This window comes from Choloepus didactylus, chromosome 5 (assembly GCF_015220235.1).
Source record: "Choloepus didactylus isolate mChoDid1 chromosome 5, mChoDid1.pri, whole genome shotgun sequence".
Taxonomy (NCBI): domain Eukaryota; kingdom Metazoa; phylum Chordata; class Mammalia; order Pilosa; family Megalonychidae; genus Choloepus; species Choloepus didactylus.
In genome coordinates, this window is record NC_051311.1 from 106,919,408 (window position 1) to 106,933,779 (window position 14,372).

Here is a 14,372-nt window from a genome sequence, read left to right on the forward strand (position 1 = left end):
GTGCTGAATGGTCGGGGCCACACCTCCATGAAACCTATCAATCAGAGTCATCAGCCACAATTGGGTGGGGTACATCTCCATGGAAATACTCAAAGAATTACAATCTAATCAACACTGATACATCTGCCCACACAAGATTACATCACAGATAATGGCATTTTGGGGGACATAATATGTTCAAACTGTCACACCCTCAATGTAAAGATGGCTCACAGAGCTCTCCTACAGGATACTGTAGGAGAATAGCCAAATCGCAGCTGCCTGGGGCAATGGATTGCTAGCTATAGGACATTCAGTGTGGGGCTCTGGACCTGGAGGAAGTGCAGTTTCCTTGGGAAAAGGAGACATATAGATTTGTGCAAACAGCAGGGGATTCCTAGGGCAATGAGTGCATGCCCAGTACAAGTGCAAGTGCAGAAAAGACCAGGGAGTCCCTATGGTTTGCCTTGAGCTGATCTTTAAACTGTTTGTATGGATAAACTCTGAAGAAGAGCACTTGCCTAGGCCAATTGGCAAAGACTTGGACATGTGGTTTTCTTTTTTTTTATCTTGTTTTTTTGTAAGCTCCAAGGAAATCTTTGTCATAATGCTGGCTTGATATAAGCTTAAGGAAAAGAAACCTCAGTGCCTCGATTTAAACAATGACATTTTAGAATAACAAATACCCAGGTTGCATCAAAACAAAAAATACAAAGAAGCAGGAAATTATGGGCGATACAAAGGAACAGAATAAAGCATTAGAAACCATTAATGAGGAGGACCAAACCTGGGACACATAAGAAAAAATACTTTTAAAAACTGAGTCTAAACATACTGAAAAACTAAAGGAAGACAGGAGGCACAAAGATGGCAGCAGAGAGAGGACTGGAAGCTAGTTAGTTCCCCTGGAACAACTAATAAACAACCAGTCACAACTAGTAAATAATCTGGAATAACTGCAGGAGGACAAATGTGACTGTCCACTCATCACACACCAACCTAAATTGGAAGGAATGCCCAAGATCGCAGCATAAAATCTGTAAGTAAAAACTGTGGACCTGAGCCAGGAGCCCCGCCCCCCACAGTCCAAACTGCAAAGCCTCCTGGTGATAGAGAGCAGCACTCTCCAAGCAAGCAAATATAGCTCAGCTGAGCTCCAACTGGGGTTTTAATTAACAAATGTGGACTGTTCAATACAAGCTATGAAATCCCAACAAGCAAACAGAGGCTTTTGGTGACAACTGAACTTGGAGAGCTGGAGGACCTCTCTGGGATGGTGGGGGAGCCCAGAGGACTGGCTGCTGTCTCTGGCTGATGGGTGAAACTGAGGGTGGCTGTGAACTGGCCCTGAAGGGAAAATTTCTTTTGCTTTTTTTGACTTAGTGGAGAAAGCCTCAGCCATTTTCAGTTCCCAGTGCTCTGACCCAGACAAGGGTGCGAATAGCATAGGCAGAGACTATTGAAATGTTAATGACCTCTCCCTAGGGGGTTATCTTCCCTAAGAGGAAACAGGTGGGGCCCAGCTCTACTACCCACCTTCCATTCAGAACCAGACCCCAGAGCCTGGGGGAAAACAGCCATGGGCAACACCTCCTTACACCAGTCTGGAGCTACAGGCTGATAAGTACCACCTTCTGGGCAGAAAAGCACAGTGACTTGAAGCCTCACAGGGAGCATCAATCTTCTAAGACACACCATCAGGGAGATGTGATACTATTGCCTCCTTCTGAGACCTGAGGCCATTCTGATCTGGGGAAACCTGATTGGGGTAACCAAGGACACCAAATGCCTAGACAACAGAAAAGTACAACTTACTCTAAGAAAAATGAAGTTATGGCCCAGTCAAAGGAACCAACTTACACTTCAACTGAGATACAGGAATTGAAACAATTACTGCTAAATCAATTCAAAAAGTTTAGGGAAGATATGGCAAAAGAGGTGAAGCATATAATGAAAACACTGGGCTTACATAAGGTAGAAATTGAAAGTTAAAAAAACTGGCAAAATCTATGGAAATGAAAGGCACAACACAAGAGATGAAAGACACAATGGAGACATACAACAGCAGATCTCAAGAGGCAGAAGAAAACACTCAGGAACTGGAGAACAAGAAACCTGAAAGCCTACACACAAAAGAACAGATAGAGAAAAGAATGGAAAAATATGAGCAACATCTCTGGGAATTAAACAACAACACGAAACACAGAAATGTACGTGTTGTGGGTGTCCCAGAAGGAGAAGAGAAGGGAAAAGGGGCAGAAGCAATAATAGAGGAAATAATCAATGCAAATTTCCCATGTCTTATGAAAGACATAAAATTATGGATCCAAGAAGCGCAGTGTACCCCAAATAGAATAGCTCTGAATAGGCCTATGCCAAGACACTTAATAATTAGATTATCAAACATCAGAGATAAAAAGATAATCCTGAAAGCCGCAAGAGAAAAGCAATCCATCACATACAAAGGAAGCTTGATAAGACTATGTATGGATTTCTCAATAGAAACCATGGAGGCAAGATGGAAGTGGGGAGATATATGTAAGATACTGAAAGAGAAAAACCACCAACCAAGAATCCTATATCCAGCAAAACTGTCCTTCAAATATGAGGGGGAGCTTAAAATATTCTCCGACAAACAGATGATGACAGAGTTTGTGAATGAGATACCTGCTCTACAGGAAACAGTAAAGGAAGCATTGAGACAGAAAGAAAAAGACAGGAGTGAGAAACTTGGAACACAATTTTGGGAGATAGTAGCATAGCAATTTAAGTACGCTGAACAAAGATGACTGTGAGTATGGTTGAAAGAGGAAGGTTAAGAGCATGTGGGACACCAGAACAAAAGACAAAAGATTAAGACTGGGACTGTATAACTCAGTAAAAGCGAGGATGTTCAATGATTGTGATAAAAGGTACAAATAGTGTTTTTACATGAAGTAGAACAAATGAACATCAACATTGCAAGGTGTTAAAAATAGGATGGAATTGGGGGAAAATACAATCAATGCAAACTACAGATTTTAATTAACAGAAACATTGTATTATGCTTCCTTTAATATAGCAAAGGCAATATATCAAAGCTAAATGCATATGGGGAGGGATATAGGGAAGGTGTATGGGAATCTTGGCATTGGTGATGTTGTCTGACCCTTTATTCTACTTTAGTTTAATGCTATCTTTCTTTTTGTTGCTTCCTAGCTGTCATGTTTTGTTTTGTTTTGTTCTCTCTGTTCTTTTTTTTTTCTTTTTCTTCTGTCTCTCTACCTTTTTTGACTCTTCCTCCTTTGTGGAAGAAATGGAGATGTCCTTATATAGATAGAGGTGATGGTGGTGAATACATAAATACATGGCTATACAGGGAACCATCAATTGTTTTCTGAGGACGGAATGTATGGTGTGTGAACAAAAGAATCTTAAAAAAATGGATTGATGAAGAAACCTTGAGGGCACTATATTGAGTGAAACAAGACAGAAACATAAGGATAAATATTGCAGGGTCTCACTGATATGAACTAATTATAATATGCAAACTCACAGATATGAAATATAAGTTCCCAGGATATAGAACAAGGCTAAAGAATGGGGAATGGTTGCTTATTAGGAGCAGAATGTTCAACTAGTGTGAACTTAAATGTTTGGAAATGGACAGGGGTGATGGTAGCATGTGTGAGAATAACTAACAGTGATGAATGGTGTGCGAACGTGGTGGAAAGGGTAAGCTCAGAGTCACGTATGTCACCAGAAGGAAAGTTGGTGGTTAAAAGATGGGAATGTACAAAATAGTGAATCTTGTGGTGGACAATGTCTGTGATAAACTATACAAATATTAGAAATCTCTCTCATGAACTAGAACAAATGTATGATTCTATAAATAGAAGTTAATAATAGAGGGGCATACATAGGAAAAAACTGTATACCTATTGCAAACTATATACTACAGTTAGTAGTATTTTAACATTCTTTCATCAACAGTAACAAATCTATGAATCAATAATGGAGGCAGGAGTAGTTAGGGGTATAGGAGGACTTGAGTTTTCTTTTTTTTTTTTTTGTCTTCATTTCTTTTCCGGAGTAATGAAAATGTTGTAAAAATTAATTGTGGTGATGGGTACACAGCTGTATGATGATACCTTGGGAAACTGATTGTACACTTTGGATCTTTGGATAATTGTATGATATGTGAACAATCTCAATTAAAAAAGAAAAAAACACCACAAAGGTTAGCATAGTGCCCGGTGTAGGAAATGCTCAATACATATTAGCTATTATAAAAAAAAAAAAAAAAAAAAAAAAAAAAAGCTAAAGTAAAACATGGATAAAAAGCTAAAGGGAATCAGGAAAATGAAGAAGAACAGAAAGAGATTATCAATAAAGAGATAAAAATCTTGAAAATAAATCAAAAGAGCTGAAGACCACAGTAACAGAAATTAAAAATTACCTAGAGAGATTCAGCAGTAGATTGGAGCTGGCTAAAGAGTCAGTCAAGTTGAAGATAGAACAACTGAAATCATTTTGTCTGAAGGGCAGAAAAAAAAGAATGAAGAATAGTGAACAGAGTCTGAGACAACAGTGGACACCATCAAGTTATCAACATATGCATTGTGAGAGTCAAGAAAGAGAAGAAAGGGAGAAAGAGACAGAATATTTGAAGAAATAATGGCTGAAAACTTCCCAAATTAAATGAAATACATCTAAGAAGCACAACAAACTCCAAACATAATAAACCCAAATATATATATGCATTGAGACATATAATAATCAGTCAAATAGCAAAAATAAAGAGAGAATTCTAAAAGCCACAACAGAGGAGCAATGTGTCATTTACAAGAGAACCTCAACAAGATTAAGTTCCAATTTCTCATCAGACACCATGGAGGCAAGGAGGCTGTGGGATTACATATATAAAGTGCTGAGAGGAAAAAATTGTCAACCAAGACTCCTATATGCAGGAAAACTTTCAAAAATGAGAAAGAGATTAAGACATTCCCAGTTCAACAATTGCTAGGGAGTTTGTCACCATAAAATCATCCCTACAAGAAATGCTAAGGGGGTTCTTCAGGTTGAAAGTAAAGGACACTGATCAATGGAGCAAAGCTACATAAAGTAATAAAGATCTCCAGTAAAGGTAACAACACAGGTACATATAAGTGTCAGTATTATTACATTTTTTGATTTGTTACACCATTTTTTACTTCCTACAGAATCTAAACTGCAAAAGCCTAGAAAACATTGATAAATCAATGGTTTGGACTCATATGTATAAATACATAATTTGTGACAATAACTACATAAAGGTGGGGGAACAGAGAGGAATAGGAACATCGTTTGTATATGCTACCGAAGTTAATTTGGTATAAAACAAATGAGTTTATTATGGATTTACAAAGTTCAATTTAAGCCCCATTGTAATCACAAAGAAATATTGAAAAATATGCACAGAAATAAAGAAGAAAAGATTCTAAAGGATTCACTACAAAAGAAGCACTAAATAACAATATAGTCAATAGTGGAAGAATTGAGAGACAAGAAAGTTACAAGACTACAAAAAAAAAAAAAAAAAAAGAATGAAGTGGTAGAAGAAACTCCGTCATTATCAGTAGTTACTATCAAAGGGCAGAGATTGGCAGAATGTATTAAAAAGCATGCTAAATTATATGTTGTTTATAAGCGCATGTGTCTTAAATTCAAAAACACAAGTAGGTTGAAAGTAAAAGGATAGAAAAAATATATACCGTGCAAATAGTTATCAAATAAGAGCAGGGTTGGCTATCCTAGTATCAGACAAAATGGGCTTCAACTCAAAAAATGTTAAAAGAGACAAAGAAGGGCACTATATATGAGTAAAAGGATCAAACCATCAAGAAGATATGATTATAAACATATATTCACCTAACAACAGAGCCCCCAAAATATTTGAAGCAAAAATTGACAGACTTTAAGGGAGAAACAGAAGTTCTGCTTTAATAGCAGGAGACTTTAGCACATCACTTTCAATAAAGGATAGAAAATCCAGATAAAACATCAATAAGGAATAGAAGACCTGACAATAGTATAGACTAACTAGACCTATTAGACATAGATAGAACTCCCAATTCAACTACATTAGATTAGGTATTCTTCTCAACTACACAAAGACCATTCTCTAAGATAGACAAATGTTACATCACAAAACCAGTCAATACCTTTTAAAACATTGAAATTACACAAAGTATCTTCTCTGACAACAAAGGAATATGGCAACATATCAATGGCAGAGGTAGAACTAGTAAATTCAGAGTATGTTAAAATTAAATAATACTCTTAAGCAACCAATGGGTCAAAGAAGAAATCACAAGGGAAATCGGGAAATATCTTGAGACAAATAAAAACAAGAACACAATATACAAAAATTTATGGGATACAGCAAAGGCAGTGATGAGAGGGAAATTTATAGCTCTAAATGTTTATATTAAAAAAAGAATAAAGATCTCAAATCAGAGACATATACTCATACATGATTAACTAGAAAAAAGAAGAGCAAACTAAACCCAAAGTGAGCATAAGGAAGGAAATAATGAAGAGTAGAGTGGAGATAAATGGAATAGAGAATAGAAAAACAAGAGAGAATCAACAATATCAAAATTTGGTTCTTAGAAAATATCAACAAAATTGACAAAACTTTATCTAGACTGACAGGGAGGGGGGAGGGAGGGTGGGAGGAAGGGAAGGAGGAAGCAAATAACAAAAATCGGAAGTGAAAGGGGAGACTATTACTACTGACCTCCCAGTAATAATAGGGTTATAAGAGGATATTATGAACAATTGTATGCTAAGAAGTTAGACAACCCAGGTGAAATGGTCAAATTCCTAGCAATGCACAAACTACTACACTTACAAGAAGAAATAGAAGATCTCAATAACAAGTAAAGGGATTGAATTAGTAATCTAAAACATCCCAACAAAGAAAATCCCAGGACCAGATGGCTTCACTGGAGTATGTTACCAAACATTCAAAGAATAATTAGTACCAATCCTTCCCAAACTCTTTTCTAAATTTGAAAGGTAGGAACACTTCTTAATTCATTCCATGAAGCCAGTGTCACCCTAATACCAAAGCCAGATAAAAACATAACAACAAAAAAAGGTATACACCATGGATATACACCTTATGGATATAGACGCAAAAATCCTCAATAAAATGCTAGCAACCTGAATCTAACAGTGCATCAAATGGATCACAGATAATGATCAAGTAGAATTTATCCCAAAAATGCAAAGGTGGTTCAACATGAGAAAATCAATCAATGTAACACACCATATCAATAGAATGAAATTATATAACTACATGATCATCTCAATGGATGCAGGAAAGGAATTTGACAAAATCCAGCACCCTTTCTTGATAAAAATACTCAGAAAACTAGAAATAGAAGAGAACTTGCTCAACATGATAGAGGGCATTAACAAAAACCCCATAGCTAACATCACACTCAATGGTGAAAGATTGAAAGCTTTCCCCTTAAGATCAAGAACAAGACAAGGATGCCCACTATCATCATTGCTAGTCAACATTGTACTGGAAGTGATAGCCATAGCAATTAGGCAAAAAAAAAAAAAAAAAAAGAAAGAAAGAAAGAAAGAAAGAAAGAAAGAAAGAAAGAAAGAAAGAAAAGAAAGAAATATGTCATCCAAATTGCAAAGAAAGTAGTAAAACCAACCCTATTCACAGCTAATATGACTCTATATATAGAAAATCCAGAAGAAACTACAAGAAAGCTGCCAGAGCTAGCAGATGAATTCAGCAGTGGTAGGTTACAAAACCAATATACAAAAATCAGTGGAGTTTCTACACACCACCAATGAACAATGGGAAAATGAAATCAAGAAAATAATCCTATTTACAATGGCAACTCAAATAATAAAATATCTAGGAATAAATTTGAACAAGGATGTAAAGGTCTTTTATGCAGAAAGCTATAAATCTTTACTGAAATAAATTAATGAAGACAAGAAATGTAGAGATATTCTGTGCTCATTAATTGGAAGACTTAATATCATTTAGATGTTAGTACTATCCAAAGTGCTGTAACTACCCAAATGTGTAATTGATTTAACACATTTAATCAATTAACACAGTTAATCAAATTCCAACAGCCTTTTCCACAAAAATGGAAAAACTAATCATCAAATTCATATGGAAGGGTAAGGGACTCCAAATAGCCAAAACCATCTGGAAAAAGAACTAAGTTGAAGGATTCACACTTTCTGATTTCAAAACTTATTCCAAAACTACAGTAATCACCAAAGGAATAGAATTGAGAGTCAGAAATAAACCCACCTGTCTTTAGCCAATTGATTTTTGACAATGGATCCAAGTCTACTGAAATGGAAAAAACAGTCTCTTCCACAAATAATACTGGGAAAACTGGATAGTCACATATAAAAGAATAAAAATAGACCCCTATCTCACACCATATACAAAAATTAACTTAAAATGACTTATATATAAGATATAAAAGTATAAAACTCTTAGAAAACAACATAGAGAAATATCTGCAGGACCTTGTATTAGATAATTGATTCTTAGGCTTTACACTAAAAGTATGAACAACAAAAGGGAGAATAGATAAAGTGGACTTCATCACAATTAAAAACTTTTAGCATCTAACAGCATTACTAAAAAGTGGAATGACAACCAATAGAATGGGAAAAAATATTGGGGAACCATATTCTGATAAAGCTTTAATATCCAGAATTATAACAAACTCCTACAACTCAATAACAAAAAGACAAAAACCCAATTTGAATTGACATTTCTTCAAAGAAGATACAGAAATGGGCAATAAACATATGAAAAGATGCTCAACATCATTAGCCACTAAGAAAATGCAAATCAAAACTGTAAAGAGCTACCACCTCACACCCACTAAAATGGCTATTATTTTAAAAAAACAGGAAATAATTTGTGCTAGTGAGGATGTGGAGAAATAAGAACTCTTATACATTGTTGGCAAGAATGTAAAATGAAGAAGCTGCTGTGAAAAACTGTCTGACAGTTCCTCAACAAGTAAAACATAGAACTACCATATGACTTGGCAATCTTAATACTAGGTATATACCCCCAAAAAATTGAAAGCAAGGACTTGGACAGATATTTGTACACCAATGCTCATAGCAGCATTATATACAATAGCCAAGAGGTGGAAGAACCCCAATATCCATCAGCACATGAATGGATAACCCAAATGTGGTGTGTGTGTGTGTGTGTGTATATACACACACAATGGAGTATTATTCAGCCTTAAAAAGAAATGAAGTCCTGATACATGCCACTACTTGGATGAGACTTGGAGACATGCCTTGGAGACATCATGTTGTGTGAAATAAATCCATCACAATGGGACATATACTGCATGCTTCGACTTACATGAAACAGTTAGAATATGCAAACTCATAGAGTCAGAAAGTAGAGCACAAGCTACCAGGAGATGGGGGAGGGGGGGCAAATGAGGAGTTAATCCCTAATGGGCATAGGGTTTCCATTTGGGTGATGGGAAATTCTGATAATGGAGTGTGATGAGGGTAGCAAAGAACATTGTGAACATGATTAATCCCACTGAAAGTATGGTTGGTAGTGGTTGAGATTGGAAATTTTATGTTATATAAATGTTTCCACATTTTTTTAAATAAAGAGCAACTAAAGAAACAATGACAATTAAATGCAATTCATGATCCTGGACTGGATCTAATATTGGAGGTGAAAAGGCCCAAAGGGACATTATTGGGAAATATGAAAAATGGGAATATAAACTGAAAGCTGTATATCAAAGTTTTTGAACTTAATAACTGTATATAGGGTGGTTACATAAGTGAATATCCTTGTTCTTAGGAAATGTACATGGCACTATGTGTTCAAAGACCATGACATATACAACCTATTCTCAAATGTTTAGAAAATAGCTGTCACAGCCCAACAGGGCTTTTGTAGCCAAAGGACTGAATAACGTACCGGGCATGTTCTGAGACATGAACTTGTATTTTGGGGCTTATGTACAGGGTGGGAAGTCGGTCACGTTTCCCTGAATTCAGGAGCTTCTCTGAATGGATTCAGGAGCTGCTCTGAATGGCGGCGGGTTCAGAGCTCAATGTGAAGATACTCCGCAAAAGCAGGGGGTGCCAGGAAGTGGTTTATAAGAGTTAGGACAAAGACATTCAAATGGGTATGAGAGGAGTGGGGGTCTTGTGACATAGGGAGGGATTGATTGTAGTCAACAGGGAGGAGGGGAGGATTATAGATTATTTTGTAGCCTCAGGGAATTTCAGGGAGGAGTTAGTTTCAGGAGAGAGGCCTGATTTTACAAGGAGAGTGGGTCAAACCTTAACTGTCCTAGGTCAAGCAAGCTGCTGTGCGCAGTCCTCAAGGCACTTGGGAAAGGCCCTGAGCCCGGGGCTCCCACAACAGCCAGCTAGCAAGATAGAATGATACAGCAAATGTGAAAAAACGTTAAAATTGGTGAATCTGGGTATGGAGGATGTTATGTTGGAGTTTTCTGCATGGGTTTTGTCAATCATTTTTGCAACTGTCCTGTAAGTTTGAAATTATTTCAAAATCATAAGAAAAAAAAAAGTAGTGTTTTATAAAATAGTCCAGTATTTATAATAGACATTGCTCACACACAGAGAATAAGATTTAGTGCTCAAAGTGTGAGAATAGATTAAGTTTAGCTTCCACACAGGGTGGGGGCAGCTTAGGGGGGGTGGCAGAGGGTCAAGAAGCCAAGCCATAGTCAGCAGCCAGTCCTTCTGTTTATCCACCCACTGTCCTTGCAAGGTGAAGATTCAGGGGTGGAGGCTCCTGAAATAGCCTCATAATTTGTTACCAACTGGCTCTGCAGCTAAGGAACAAAGGAAAGAGGCCATGTAAGCATAGGAGTGGTGTCAGTGCCTTATATGGGCAAAACATTTACAGTCAGGGGGTGGCGACTTGTTTCAAATGTTTCTTGTTTCAAATGTTTCAAGTTTGCGCAGGTTGCTTATTTAAATTTGTGCAGGTTAGTTAGGACTGTTGAATAGGCTGTAACCTCTGGAGTATCCAGCCAATAGAGAAACAGGGGAGGGACTTGCATGTTAGGCTTAGGGAATAAATAGTGCTGTGTTCTATTGTTCAGGGTGCCAGCCACCACAATTTGGTTGCAACCTGTTCTTGCAAGATCATGAATAAATTTCTTTTCTTCTCCACAATCAGATGAACGTTTATTCCTTTTTATGTATAGTGCTTGTTTCTCACAAAAGCAAATTTGGAAATTTGCTGGAAATAGGTTAAGTGTTTTTACTGTAGAAATTCTCAGAGCCTTTAATCTATTAATAAGCATTGTGGATCTCTAAAATGAAGTTCCTCTCTTTATCTCAAAACTTGTCATTTTCATCATAATTCAGACTCATTTCATTTTACTTTACCTTCCCCATTAACGTATAAATTCTATCAGGACAGGTAACCTGTTCTAGTTTGCTAATGCTGCCGGGATGCAAAACACCAGAAATGGATCAGCTTTAATAAAGGGGGTTTATTTGGTTACACAATTACAGTCTTAAGGCCATAAAGTGTTCAAGGTAACACATCAGCAATCGGGTACCTTCACTGGAGGATGGCCAATGGTGTCCAGAAAACCTGTTAACTGGGAAGGCACGTGGCTGGCATCTGCTCCAAAGTTCTGGTTTCAAAATGTCTTTCTCCCAGGACATTCCTCTCTAGGCTGCAGTTCCTCAAAAATGTCACTCTCGGTTGCTCTTGGGGCATTTGTCCTCTCTTTGTTTCTCCGGAGCAAAAGTCTGCTTTCAATGGCCGTCTCTCATCTGCAGTCTTCTCTCAGCTCCTGGGCATTCTTTAAAGTGTCCCTCTTGGCTGTAGCTCCTCTTCAAAATGTCACTCACAGCTGCACTGAGTTCCTTCTATTTGTCAGCTCATTTATATGGCTCCAGTGATTTAATTTAGACCCACCCTGAATGGGTGGGGTAACACCTCCATGGAAATTATCCAATTAGAGTCATCACCCACAGTTGGGTGGGGCACATTTCCATGCAAACAATCTAATCCAAACATTCCAATTTAATCTCCACTAATATGTCTGCCCCACAAGATTGCATCAAAGAATATGGCTTTTTCTGGGGAATACAGTACATTCAAACTGGCACATAACCATATGTTTTTTTCAACCATTGTTCCTAGAACCCATCCAGAGTCCATGGTGGAAACTCAATAAATGGCATAGCACTGAATAACTGAGTTGGGAGAGCATATGGAGGAACTAGTGCTTTAAGTTACACACTTTGGGAACTATCACTCTAAAGTTATTGAATTGTATAATAACTTCAAAGAGAAAACTGTGTTAACACCTCTAGGCCACTAGATATCCATTTAATAAATTATTGCTGTGCTTCAGTGGAATCAATTACTACTTCAGGGAACTGAAGAGAGATTTTCAGAGAATACCTCATGACCCGGAAAAGTCTTATACAATCGTTTTTATACTATGAAACTCCAACTGAAAAACAGTAGTAAAAAGTTCAGTTACCATGAGAATGAGCCAGAAGGAATCATGCTTTTCCTCATTGCCAACAATCTTTCAGTACACATTTGATGACATGGGATTTTCTACCAGGAATATTAGTTAATTTTAATTGTTTAGGTATGAAAACTTTCTGTAAACTGCAAATTATTGGCTGGCAGGTTCTCTTTTGGGACAAGTGATCTCACAGATTTCTTAATATTTTTGGACAGTTAGAGCCCATGGTAACAGTTTTTAAAAATACTTAAGAGATATTGCTTATCTACGATTTTATACAATAATTTGTGGGTTTTAGATAGTTGGAAAATGTTATGTCTTTTAATAACCCCTTGTGAAAGTTATGTAATGGGATTGTTTTTTTTTTTTAATAACATAGAAAAGCCACATACTTTTAAATAACTGTTAAGATTAATGAATTTCTCCCACTGGTTTTCCAGAAGTGTTAGGAAAAACAACAACAACTAATACTAATTTAATTATTTGAGAGAAGTGCTGAAGTGGAAATAATTAAAATCTAAATAAAATTTAATGATTTTTTTTCCCAGTTACCAAAATGGAAATTATTTTACCAGCTGTCAATGCCCTTACACCCTGACACATCACCAAAGGCTTAGCTTATCCTAAACGTTAAACCTTAACGGTATTTGGCAGTGGGGGGAAGGGGTACATTTCAAGTCATAGAAACAACTTATTCCCAAAGGTAGCATTTGCAAAGGTTAATCTCTGTAAGGACTACAAAGGGGAAAGTGCAGTGTCCCAAAGATCGATCCAAGACCACCTTCTCGTTTTTTCCTAGTTAATAAACTACCCAGTAGAGATAATTTTTAAACTTAATTTACTGACTTACGAAAAAAATTCCCTATATTTGAGAACTTTTGGTAAACTGATTTTGTATTCGAGAATAAAGATCTCTTGCTTCATTTACGACATCTTCTACACAAAGGAAAAAGGATACCTGACTGGCAGTCTGCGGGGAGAAAATTTACGGAATTTCAAGGCTAAAGGTACTCTTACACTTCAATGATCTTAACAATCAAGGCCTTTGTGACCTTCCCAGGAACAATCTACTGATTCCGGACCTAAAGCTATTCTCCCCAACACCAAAGTTCAAGCAGCATTAGCTTGGAGAGGTCAAAGTCAACAGAGTAAAATCTACGCTCGGCCGGCTGTAATGATCCTCTTGCCGGAGGGAGTTTTAAAATGCGGTTCATGAAAGGGCATTTCTGTATATTTTATTCCAAGGACACAGTGAATCCAAAAGATATTTTGGGTGGGGAGAGGTAAGGAAAAGAACACCTACAAGAGAAAAATTGGTTTCTAAGAGGACTGTCAGGAACTGGGGAGAAGGTGGGAATCCGGGAGTGGGGACAGGGGTGATGGTGGGAGTAGAGAATAATAAAAACAGTCTACAGCTAAAAGGGGACCACACATCACAAAAGCACTAGAGTGGAAAACTGGGCTTGATTTTTTTAGAGCTGCTTCAAAAGGAGTCTCCGGAAGACCTGGGGTGGGGGTGGGGGGGGCTGCAGGGGGATGCTGGCGAAGGGCCGGCACCCAGCTGCTCTCAGTCAAGGGGTGCGCACAACTGTGGAGCCGCGGTACGCCGGCCTCCCGCTGTACTGTTCGTTCCCCCTTAGCGCTCTAGGCCGGCCCCAGATTCCCCCACGCCCTCCCTAGAACCCCTCCGAACTCCCCGACTCCACCCCCTGCATTCCCGGGCCCCCCTGCAGCGCTCGGCGCCCTCCAGCGCGCACCACCTCGTGGCGCGTCACGGCAAGACCAGCCTCCGCGCGCTTCCCTCCCTCCTCTCCTGCTTTACGCGATCCAGCCCGGGGAGGCCGGAGCGCG